Raw genomic sequence first — 12433 nt, 5'->3', positions numbered from 1 at the left:
CTCTATACTTCCAAATACACCTGTTGGACTATAACCTGGTATTGTGTGATTTTTAACTTTATTGAATAGAAGTATATGTTCTTTACTTTAGGCTAGGTCTAAATGTTAATACAAGATGTGAATTTGAGGGATCAACTGAGTGTCACTACCCTTGACACCAAAGCAGTGTACAATTGAAATAAAAAACAACATGCTGGAACACTTCAATATGTCTGGCAACATCTTTAGAGATAGAAAGAGAGTACCTACTGTAAGAGTTGTCTTTAGAACTGAAGAGAGGTGCAAATGTGACTGGGTTTTGAATTTTGGAAAAGAGGTGGCCAGATAGGTTAAAGGTAAAGATCATAATAGGTTAGAGAATGCAAGAGATTAAATGACAAAGATGGCATGGAACAAAAGGCAAGAGGAGCGTTAATTATTGTGGTGAAGAAACAAAGCATTGGTTTGGAGTGATACTGGCAAAATAAAGGACAGTTATGTCAGAAAGTAAAGGTAAACTCATGAAATCAAGATATGGGCTGACGTTTAGCAAAATAGAGAGTCGAAATGAAAGTCAAAGTTGTTGAACTCAGTGTTTTGTTCAGTATGCTGTAAAGTGCTTAATTAGAACCTGAGGTATCATTCCTCATATTCACCTTGGCCTTCACTGAATCGTTGTAGCAGGCTGAGGACAGAAATGCAAGTGTGAGGGCAATGTGGTGAATTAGGATGACGAACATCCTAATGACAGATGCTCATGTTAGGCTTGAGGACTGTGTGGAAGTGCTCTGCAGAGCAGTCACCTTGTTTCCATTTAGTCTCTCCAGTGTGAAGATCACAAACATTGGCAGCAATGTGTACATTTAATATCTAAAAGGAAGGTGGTTGTATTGTAAACAGGCTAAAGAGGTTAGGACTCTACTCACAAGTTTAGAAGAATGAGAGGTGATGGGATTATTAAGGGTTGTGTCAGGGTAAATGCTCAGAGGATGGTTCCCTTGATGTTAGATTCGAGGACTCGAGAGAATAGTCTCAGAATAAAGGGGCAGTAATTTAAGACTGAGATGAGGAATAAAGAACAGTAAAGCACAGGAATGGGCCCGTTATCTCGCCAAGATTGAAATGACACATGTCTTTGTAAACAAAAACCCTTTTGCCTCTATATAGTCTGTATCCCTGTATACCCTGCCTATTCAGACATCGTTAAAAATCACACAACACCAGGTTATAATCCAACAAGTTTATTGGAAACACTAGCTTTCGGAGCGCCGCTCCTTCTTCAGGTGGTTGTGTAAAACAAAAAGTGTGTGTTCTTTGGTTGGATCAGCTAATAGTTGCCTGTAGTGTTCCTGGTTGTTCAGTTGTTGGTACACTTCCTTACAGGAATCTGTTCTATTCTGAATGACAATGGCTCCTCCTTTATCTGCTGGTTTGATAACAATGTTGTGATTAATTTTGAGAGGCTGAATGGTGTTGCATTATGAACGGGAGATATTTTGCTCTACCTTGTGGGTATGGCTGATGAATCTGGCATTTATGTATTTCCTGACCATTTGAGCATACATATCAAGCCAGGGCAGCGGTCCTCCGGTGGGGTCCAAGTTGACACCTTTTTTGGTCACTCCTCTACAGATCCCTGTGATGACTGTTCCAGTTCATCAGTGGGCTCGGTGGCATCACTGCTGGCACCTTGAAAGAATTCCTGGAGTCTCATTCGTCTGATGAACTCCTCCGTGTCTGCTGCAAGAACCAATGGGTCCATTTTGATGGTGGGGCAGAAGTTGAGACCACTGCTCAGGATTTTAATCTCTTCTGGTTGAAGGGTGTGGTCCGATAAGTTGATAATAGACTTCCCCGCAGTGATACTATTATCTACTGTGGTGCCAGGGTGGGCTTTGCTATTACTGGTGAGAATGTCAAGTTTCTCCAGTTTTTTGTTCTTGTGTGCGTGTATGTGGTGTAGTTTTGTCTCCTTGTCTGTTTGGCAATGTCGCATAATTGTACTGCCTGTATCCTGAGCGCAGGATTAGAGTGTGGGCACCATCTGAATTTCAAGGTTGTGGCGCCTGCTATAGAATTGGTACATGAGATGATTGAGGAGTTTGCGAGAGGTGCGGTGGCAAAGTTTCTCTGCGTAGTCTGTGTTGTCGGTTGACTTGAGTGGGTTCGTGATCCGTAATCCTTTTGGGATCTTTCCTGCTTGCCTGCATTTCTGTAGAAACTTGATGTCTGTGTCAATATGTGCGATCTTCTTGGAGATGTTCTTAGTGGTGTTGATAGTAGTCATGATTTGGAGATGCCGGTGTTGGACTGGGGTGTACAAAGTTAAAAATCACAACACCAGGTTATAGTTCAACAGGTTTAATTGGAAGCACTAGCTTTCGGACTGCCGCTCCTTCATCAGGTGGTTGTTCATGTATAGTATGGTTATTCATACATCTGTCAAGATGCCTCTTAAATGCTGCTATTGTATCCACTTCCACCATCTGTGGCAATTTTTTTTCCAGAGAATTTCTACTCCATCTTTAGAACTCTGTGCCGTAGAGAGCTGAGAGTCAGAGTCCTTATGTATAGTTAAGGCTGAGATAGATTCTCGATCAGTAGAGAAAATCAGAGGTAAGGAGAAAAAGTGGATGTAGGAATGTCAGAATAGCCATGATTCTATTGAACAGTGGGGCAGACTCCAAGAGGTCAAACTGCCTAGTCCTGTTCCTATTTCTTATGGCAAAATGTCAGTTATGTCAATCCAAGTATATTACTGCAGAACTTCCATGGAGCAGCATTTTAAGGCCAATTATCTATAGCTGCTGCTTCAACAGCCCACCCTACACTGTGAGGTCAGAAGTGGATCTCTTCACTTATGAGTCTGATGATGAGCTCCATTCACATTTCTTCAGAACATGAAGCAGTCATAGAATTGTAGTGATACACAGTACAAAACAGACCCTTCTGTCCAACTTGTCCATGCTGACCAGATATCCTGAATAAATCTAGTCCCATTTGCCAGCATTTTGCCCATATTCCTCTAAACCCTTCCTAATAATATACCCATTCAGATGTTTTTTAAACATCTGGGGGGCGCGGGGAAGGGAAAAAGTTGCCCCTTAGGTCTCTTCTAAATATTTCTCCTCTCACCTTAAACCTATGCTCTCTAGTTTTTGACTCTCCCACCCCAGGGAAAAGACCTTGTCTATTTCCCCTATCCATGCACCTCACAATTTTATAAACCTCTATAAGGTCAATCCTTAGCCTCCAACACTCCAGGAAAATTAGACGCAGTCTATTCCGCCTCTCCCTGTAACTCAAATCCTTCCAATAGGAGGGAGACTAGAATTGCACACAATATTCCAAAAGTGGCCTAACCAATGTCCTGTACAGGTGCAACATGACTGCCCAATCCTTATGCCCGATGCACTGACCAGTAACTGCAAGCATACTAAATGCCGCCTTCACTATCCCATCTACCTGTCACTCCACTATGAACCTGCACTCTGAGGTCTCTTTGTTCAGCACCACTCCCTCAGACCTTACCATTAAGTGGATAAGTCCTGCCCTGATTAGCCTTTGGGCAGCATGGTGCCTCAGTGTTTAGCACTGCTACCACACAGCGCTGAGGACTCTGGTTCGATTCCACTCTTGGGGGACAGTCTGTGTCGAGGATGTTCTCCCGTGTCTGTGTGGGTTTCTGCTGAGTGCTTTGGTTTCTTCCTACAGTCCAAAGATGTACAAGTTAGCTGGATTGGCCATCCCTAAATTGCCTGTAGTATTCTTGGATGTGTAGGTTAGCCATAGGGAATGCAGGGGTGAGGGATGGGTCTGGGTGGGATGATCTTCATTGGGTCAGTGTGGACCTGTTGGGACGAATGACCTATTTCCACACTGTAGGGATTCTATTCTTTAAAGAAATGCAGCATCACACTTTCATCTAAATTAAATTCCATCTGCCACTCTTTGGCTCATTGGCCCATCTGATCAAGATCCCATTTTATTCTGAGTAAACCTTCACTGTTCACTGCACCATCAATTTTGGTGTCATCTGCACACTTACTGAAAATATGTCCTATGTTCATGTCCAAATCATTTATATAAATGACAAAAAGCAGTGGATCAGCATCAGTCCTTGTGGCACACTGCTGGTGACAGGCCTCCAGTCTGAAAACAGCCTTTCACCACCATTCTTTATTTTCTACGTTCAAGCCAGTTCTGTATCCACATGGCAAGTTCTCCCTGTACTCTGTGTGATCTAACCTTGCTAACTAGTCTACCATAAGTAACTTCATGGAATGCCATACTGAAGTCCATATAGATCCCACCGACTGCTCTGCCCTCATCAATCGTTTTTTGTTATTTCTTCAAAAAGCTCAGTCATATTAGGGAGACACAATTTCCCACACACACAGCCACAATGACTATCCCTAATCAGTCCTTGTCTTTCCAAATACATATAAATCCTGTTCATCAGGATTCCCTGCAACAACTTGTCTACCACCGATGTCAAACTCTGGTCTATAGTTCCCTGGATTTTCCTTACCACCTGTCTTAAAATGTGGCACCACGTTAGCTCTTCTGGCACCTTTTCTGTAGCTATCGATGATGCACATTGTTCAATAAGGGGCCCAGCAATCACTTCCAGCTTCCCACAGAGTTCTGTGGTACACCTGATCAGGTTTTGGGAATTTATCCAACTTTATGCATTTTAAGACATCCAGCACCACCGCCTCTGTAATATGGACATTTTTCAAGGTAACGCTACCTATTTCCCCGCTATATCTTCCGTATCCTTCACAGTAAACGCTGATGCAAAATACTTGTTTAGTATCTACCACGTCTCCTGTGGTTTCACACATAGGTGGCCTTGCTGATGTTTCAAAGGCCTATTCTCTTCCTAGTTCCCCTTTTGTTCTTAATATATTTGTAGAAACCCTTTGGATTCTTCTTAACCGTATCTGCCAAAGCTGATGGCACCTTTTTTTGCCCTCATGCCTTCCCTTTTAAGTGTATTCCTACTGCCTTTATACTCTTCAAGGGATTCACTCGATCTCTGTTGTTTATACTTAACATATACTTCCTCCTTATTCTTAACCAAAGCTTCAATTTTTCTAGTCACCCGACATTCCCTACACCTAACAGCCTTGCTCGTCACCCTAACAGGTATATATTGTCTCTGGACTCTTGTTATCTCATTTTGAAGGCTTACCATTTTCCAGTGGTCCCTTTATCTGCAAACATGTACCCCTAATCACCTTTTGAAAGTTCTTGGCTAATGCAGTCAAAATTGCCATCTTTCTTCACCATCTCCCTGCACACACTCCACTGTGCGCGCACACTTCCACATGCATGCACCCTCCCCCGCACGTACACACACCACCTCCGCCTCTTCTCTCTCCCCCACCCCCCGAAAAAAAAACTGGTTTAAATCCTCCTAAGCAACTCGATCAAATCTCCCTGCCAGTAAACCTGTTCCCTTCCAACTCAGGTACAATCCACCCATCTACCACAGAAGAGATTCCAATGATCCAAAAATGTGAATCCTTCTCCCTGGGCCAGCTCCTTAGCTGCACATTCATCTGCTGTGTCCTTGTATTCCTACCCTGACTAGGTTGTGGCACCAGGAATAATCCAGATACATTAGATCTAGCCTTGATAACAGAAATCTGCCTGTCAGTGCCACATTCCCATGAGAGTCTATTTCCTCCCACCCCCTACATTTACCAGAACAGCATACGTGTTTGCACTATCTGCCCCTGTCTTATCTTTCCTGGGGGTCACCCATCCTCCTGACTGTACCTTTGGTTTATTTCCCTCTCTCCCTCTGGGATAATGGGAGATACAGTCAGGTAGATGTGTGATCCTCAGGAAAGGTAGGAGAGGGAGGCAGACTCCAGGCTAGCTTAGTACCTATGTTTTTCACATTTTTTAAAGTTTAAAAAAGAAGCCATTCTACTCACTACTGTAGATTTACAAAAAAAAATAAGCTTACACTTTAAAACGAGTCACTTAGATGCTCTCTTGCTGTGAACACTCGCACACAGATTTCTCCAAGGTCAGCTGTGAGTTTTGCTGTTTGTTTATTTTTCTTAGAAGGAACACAGATGTCCAGAGACACTTGAAACCAAATCGGAAAGGCAACAGCTGTGTAGATTCACTACTGGGTCAGACAGCAGTGCATGTTTCTTTCTTTGTTTGAATCACTTCTCATGTGGTCACTGCCTTTCTCTCCCTTCCTCATTTTTAAAATGCTGTTGTTTTGATCATTTTTGTACTAAAGTTTGTGGACAACATCCAGTCTTGAGCTGAGAAGTGGCAAGTAATGGTGAAGCTGCTTAAACACTGACTAACAGACATCTCTAAGCGTCAATATTCCGATATCACCATGAGCCAGAAACTCAACTGGTCAACTATGTAAATGCTGTTGTCACTAGAGCAGGCTAAAGTCGGATACTCTGAAGTAAGTAGCTCCCCAAAGCATCTTGCTTCATTAACAAGACATATGCAGTGTAATGGGATATTATTGTTCACTGTTGTCTGCACAATTTGGGATGAAGCAGTCTGTGTGATTGGCACTTCATCCCCTTTCTAAAACATCCACTTTCTTTACCATTGATGTACCATGGCTGCAATGCTGACAAAGCTTCAATGGCAGAATATTCTTGACCCATCATCTTGAACAATTCTAAATCAACGCGTAGTTCAATATAATTATATAAAATTGTTTAATTTTTGAGGACATTTTTCGAAGTTATCAATACAGGTTGTACATGCCAATGGAAAAGACAAATCTTCACAGGTGTTGTATTTAACCTGCATTATTACCATAAGCCACTTCATCTGTTTTGGATACTGGGAACTGGAATGGCTTTCATACAGGTCTCTAAAATGCTGTAAGATTTTTCTAGAAATTAGGTACAGAATGTATCAGATTTTGAGCCACCTGCTCTTGAATGTATGATTGTTGTCTAATTGACAAATTACTAATGTTTGGCTCACGTTTGCATGCCCAATAATTATGACATTACAACCGTGAATTAGAGATGTCCATCACTTTATTTGAATGTGCATTTTGGGCTGTTCATGCAAAACGAATAACTGTTGATGAAGCTAGTCAAACATATCTAAATTGAAGAAATTAGCTTCTGGTTTAATTGGAAACATCCTAGATTTAGGCACCAAAAGATTGTTTTATAATTGGCTGCAACACATCGACAATAAATGTAATACAAATATCAGAATTTCACAATCATTGCAGTAAGAGTTAGCAAAAGGAACTAAAATATGCAATCACGATAGTCTCAGATTGCTTAATGTGAGGTACAATATAATAGAAATGTAGCAGCCCTTCTGATTTTCAAAGGCCTGCACTATGGAGGTACACATTTTGTTTGTGAATAATCTGATTTACCTGACACTGATGCCTTGCTCCTACAAGCATGAAATTGGATTTGTACCTATGATTGCACATGTGCTGATTTCCTGATATCTGTTAAGAGGAGCAACATTCTGTCAGAGATCCAAAGAAGTTGAATAGGAAGGTAACTTTCGAATTGTTGCCACAGATCTTGCAAAAGAAACAAATTTAGAGAAGTTCAGGAGTTGTCCCCCTCGATCCTTTTGGAGACACAATACCAGATAACTTCGAAGAAGTGTAAAACCAAAGACACAGAGACAAAGAATAAATTGCGGTAACTGCATGGAGGGTACATGAGGAAATGTCATGATTGCATATTTTAGTTCCTTTTGCTAACACTTACTGCAATGATTGTGAACGTCTGATATTTGTATTTCATTTATTGTTGATGTGTTGCAGTAACTCAGGACTGGAGTTCATGTCTTTTTTAATCACTTCTCCTGCTGCATTTTTATAATCAGTTTTGTTTTATGTTTTTCATTTCTGCCTCCTTTTCTATGTGTAATCCCTGGCTGACAAACCAACCAATGGATCCAGTTTTCATGCTATGCACTCCATAATGTATCCCATCATGATTGAACAAATGTCTCCAGCAGGTCAAGAATTACCTTGCTTCCACTTGTATCTCCTCTATTCCTGAGCCTGTATTCTTATTTGTACTGCAGGGTTTATACCAGAGAATTTGAGACATTTTTCCTATCCAATTTTTTTGGTTCCCTGAAGGAGTGTCACTGATGTCAGCTGAGACTAGGAATCTTTGTATGAGTGATCCAGGACTAAAATCCCACTTCAGGCTTATAATGCCAATATGTGTTTGAGTTTCTGGGCAGTCGTTTGAGAAGTTGATGGGTTTAATTTAATCTGTTAGCTTTCAGGCAATCTAATTGAAAACCTCCACACCTGTGACATTTATGGTCATGACACTGCAGAAGTACAATTACACCAAGGCAGCATAAGTTAGGGAAATGTCTTCTGAACCCAACTAAATTTACCTGCAGAGGTAATGATGAACTTTTGAGAACTGGTGGTGTGACGTTGATGGGTGTCAGCATAGATGTGGAAATTGATGTGTATTTGGGTGATGTTGCCGATAGGTAGCCTGTAGATGAGAAACGAGTCTGACTGGAAATAAGCCTTCTGAAGGATTCCGATATAATGGTGTGAGAGTGGACAGGTGTGCCATTGCAGGAGAGTTTATGGCTAAGGCCAAGAAGGTAACGTTGGAGCTTGTGAGGGTGGTTGCAGTTGGTGGGGACAGTTTGCTGAACTCTAAAGACTGCAGAGAGGACAGAAAAGGATGAGGAGGGATAATACATCTTGGCTGCAGTCACATGGAATTGCATTTTGTGCTTAAGTGCTATGACAACAACCTGATCGGAGAAATTCAGAAAGCATTTGTGGGAAATGACACAAATTTGGCATAACTTGTTAAGCATTATTGATAATTAATAATGTAAATAGTTATTTACTGCGAAAATCACAATTAACTTTTATTTTGGAAATCTTAGTTCGTGTATTATTGATGTGCAAAGGGGCACCGCTTAAATTTTACACTTTTTTATTAAGTGATGCAATTGTGGAATAGATTATCAGCATGAGTGCTTGAGCAGAAAGCCTTAGCCAGTCTTAAATTATTTATTGGAATTCCTGTTGGTTGAGGGATTGAGTGCTTTTAGCTCCTGAACCACAGAAGGAAAACTGATAATATTGGCAAGATGGTATTCTCCTGCCTAGAACCTTACTGTGCCGAATGTATTTGCCACTTAATCTTGTACTTACTGCAAGTGACTCTTTCTGTTATATGTTAGTGCCTTTTGGCATTTGTTGATATTGCTATGGGTCAAAACTAAAATGCTTTGACTTAGTTAAAAAATGTGATTTATAACTGCAGAGACCTATACTTAATTCTTCAGTAATGACATTTGGAAGGCTGTTACACAACGTACATTCAACTAATACAGACAGGGCACTCTTTTAGCTTTGATACTTTATTTTACCATTTACAGTGCTGGACAGCACATGACATGTTACATCCATTTTGATAAATGCAGTCTAAACTGCAGTTATGCCCAACTTTATGGGGATCATTCTATGATCTACAGTCCACACAATCTGTCTGGCTTATGCACTTGCTTGTCTTTGGTTCTGGCTACTTGTAGCTGAAAGTCTCGAATCACACATCACTAAATATTTTAGAAATTTATTTTTAATCGAATCAAGTCAAATATTTTATTCAGCCTTCTCATGTACAAAATGTTAAAATGACATGCAATGACACCCTTTTCACAAAGTGGTCATTATTATATCGAATTGTCTCCATTTTTGGAATTGTTTTCATTGTATCAATTTGATGCTTCTGTATAGAAATGGGATGTATCAAAGATGTTTTCTTGCATATTGAACTGTTTGATTTTGATATTTAAGCATACTTTGAATCATCAGTGCAGAGGCAGACACTTTTGAGCTACCCTGTTTATGTTGGCATTTGCTGTCCATATCCGCTTCCTCTCATCCCTCTTGATTTCTTTCACTCAGCATTACATTCAATTTGTTTCTTCTCCATGTGCATATTGTTATCTACTTAAATGTATCTGCTATTTGCTTCAGCTACTCCTTATGGTCACATATTCTGCATTTTTATGACTTTGGGTGAAGAAATGTTTCCTGTATTTCCCTGTTAGATTTATCATTTTATATTCGTGACCTCTTGTATTGGTCTCCCTGGGAAATGGAAACAATATTCTCCATTTCTACTCTTGCAGCATTTTCAAAACACAATTTTGATTACACTTTAGCCTCTCTTTTCTAGAGACTGAAACTTGTGCTACCATATGGCTTAGAGACAAATGAGACATGCCTTTTACCCATCCATGGTATAGACATTAGATTATTAACATATGCAAATAGTGGACACTATCAGTTTTCAGTACATATTATCATCATTTTCAAACAATAGTTACAAGACCAGGGTCAGAGCTTAGGAATCCTGCTGTGAGTGACTCTCATCCTGGCTCCCCAATGCCTGTTCTTCACCAAAGCACAAGTCAGAGTGTGATGTAATAATTCCCACTTGCCTGGATTGGTGTTGTTTCCACATCACTCAAGAAGCTTGATATCACCAAACAACCTTCTTGAATTGCACATCCAGAAACACTTGTACCTCTTCACATCGAATGCTGAGTAGCAGCAGTATGTACCATCTACAAGATATGCTGCATAAATTTACCAAGGCTCCTTGGACAGATCCCTCCTAACCCATGACTATTATCATCCAGAAGGGCAAGAACAGCAGATTCTTGGGAACACCACCATCTGCAAATTACCTTCCAAGCCATTCATCATCTTTACTTGCAAATATACATTTTGTTGATTTTTTTGATAGGAAGGATATTTGAAATATATTAAAATAGAAGGCACAATTCTAAGGTGGGACTTGGGGTTCAGGAACAGAGGGACTGGAAGTATCTGTGCAAAGATTATTGAAAGTTGCAGGACAGGGAGATAAAGCATATAGTATTGTTGGCTTTATTAATAGGGGCATAGAGTATGAGACCAAGGAAGTGATGTTGAAGTTATTAGACCTCAACTGGAGTATTGTACAGAGTTCTGAACACTACATTATAGGTAGGAAGTGAGCGCATTGGAGTGCAAGAATGGTTCCAGGAATGAGAAGCTCAGATTTTATAATTTTCTATATGCACTTTTCTCTCTGACCATAAGATTTTATCGTTCTCATTTATTATTTAGTGAGTATAATGTCTAAAGTCAAGTGATCACAGCATTGTTTGCTCCTTTTTAGGTGATTAGTTCATCACTTAGTCTGTACTGCACATCTTGGTAATGTACAGCTTTGCTTGCATCTCATCATAAGGTTGAAAACCTTGAAAACCTCTTGGGTTAGTTACAACCCACTTTTCAAAAGGTTAAATTTGAACGTTAAATGTGGAAAAATAAAAATTGATTTGACCCACTCTTTTTTTGTTTTTATTATTTCACCTCCATGTTCACATAGGAATACAAATTGGTCATTCACAGAATCATACAAATTGTCAAATCACAGAGGGGCGCCATTTGGCTCGTGATGCCGGCACCATTGCTGTTGCCTGCCTTTTCCCTCTCTCTCGCTCTCTACCTCTGACACGCTTTCCACTCTCTCGCTGTCTCGCTCTCCATTCTCTCGCTGTCTCTCTGTCTAACTCTCTTGCTGTCTCGCTTTCCATTCTCTCGCTGTCTCGCTCTTGGTCTTCTGTATCCAAGGGAATACCAGTAAAGTCTCTGGAACCAATCTGTTCACTTTAACCCGCACAGGCTGGTATTCTGCTGTATCTACGTTTCCTTCCTCCTCCCGTACAAGCAATAATCCTCTGGCTGTTACACTCGGATCCTATTTTGACAGGAAATTCCTGTTGGGAGCTGTTCTTTTTTGTGCAAACGCCCTGCTGCTTAATCAAAGGTGACTCAGTGTGTTGAAATTGAGAATTTACCTTAGCTGAAAGCTGGGCTTTAAAGCTGATCCAAGGAGTTGTGTAAGGGTAAATTTCAACTATATTTCCAGTAATATGGCTCATACTTGGATATGAGAACTCAAATTTCATCTGCATATTCTTTGAAAATAAGTACTGTATAATATAAATAAGTTTATCTTAAACATGAATCACGAATGAGTTAAGAGAGCCTAGGTTTGCTGTGGTGTGATAGTGTTTTGTGAAAGAAGACCTATAACTTGGATGTACTGTAATGTCTTCAGAGAGAAGTTGATGCTGCAGCAGCAAGTTTAAACAAAAATCTCTACGTTAAGTCCCAACTCTCTGGCCTAAACAACTATTAACAAAAGTAGAAAACAAGTGATACTTTATTTGGTGATTCATAGCTCTTTTTGATATTTGATAAAGTGGAGATTTGCACACTTATGGTAGAGATTGTGTCTTTGTGCTTGGATGTATAAACCTTTTACTTTCATTGGATTCTAACATATTTTTCTCTTAGTGGCTGCTCATGAGGGTTATTCAAGCAGAATTTTCAAAACTGCTTGCTTTGATCTACCACACT

At 40.3% G+C, this 12433-nt stretch overlaps 1 protein-coding gene across 3 annotated transcripts in view; it reads left to right on the top strand.

Moving 5' to 3' along the window:
- socs6a (suppressor of cytokine signaling 6a) overlaps nucleotides 1-12433 on the top strand; it is a 54466-nt gene that overhangs the window by 15186 nt on the left and 26847 nt on the right. Inside the window, exon 2 of one of the 3 annotated variants that reach the window (XM_072570661.1) lies at nucleotides 7533-7658. The exons of the other annotated variants lie outside the window; for them this stretch is intronic. The gene's annotated coding sequence lies outside the window, so the exon portion shown is untranslated. The remainder of the gene's footprint in view (nucleotides 1-7532; nucleotides 7659-12433) is intronic. 3 annotated transcript variants of the gene reach the window in all.

The sequence above is a fragment of the Chiloscyllium punctatum genome, chromosome 5, assembly GCF_047496795.1.
Source record: "Chiloscyllium punctatum isolate Juve2018m chromosome 5, sChiPun1.3, whole genome shotgun sequence".
NCBI classification, from domain to species: domain Eukaryota; kingdom Metazoa; phylum Chordata; class Chondrichthyes; order Orectolobiformes; family Hemiscylliidae; genus Chiloscyllium; species Chiloscyllium punctatum.
Note: the sequence above shows the minus strand (reverse complement) of the source record. Positions and strands in the feature narration are given on the sequence as shown.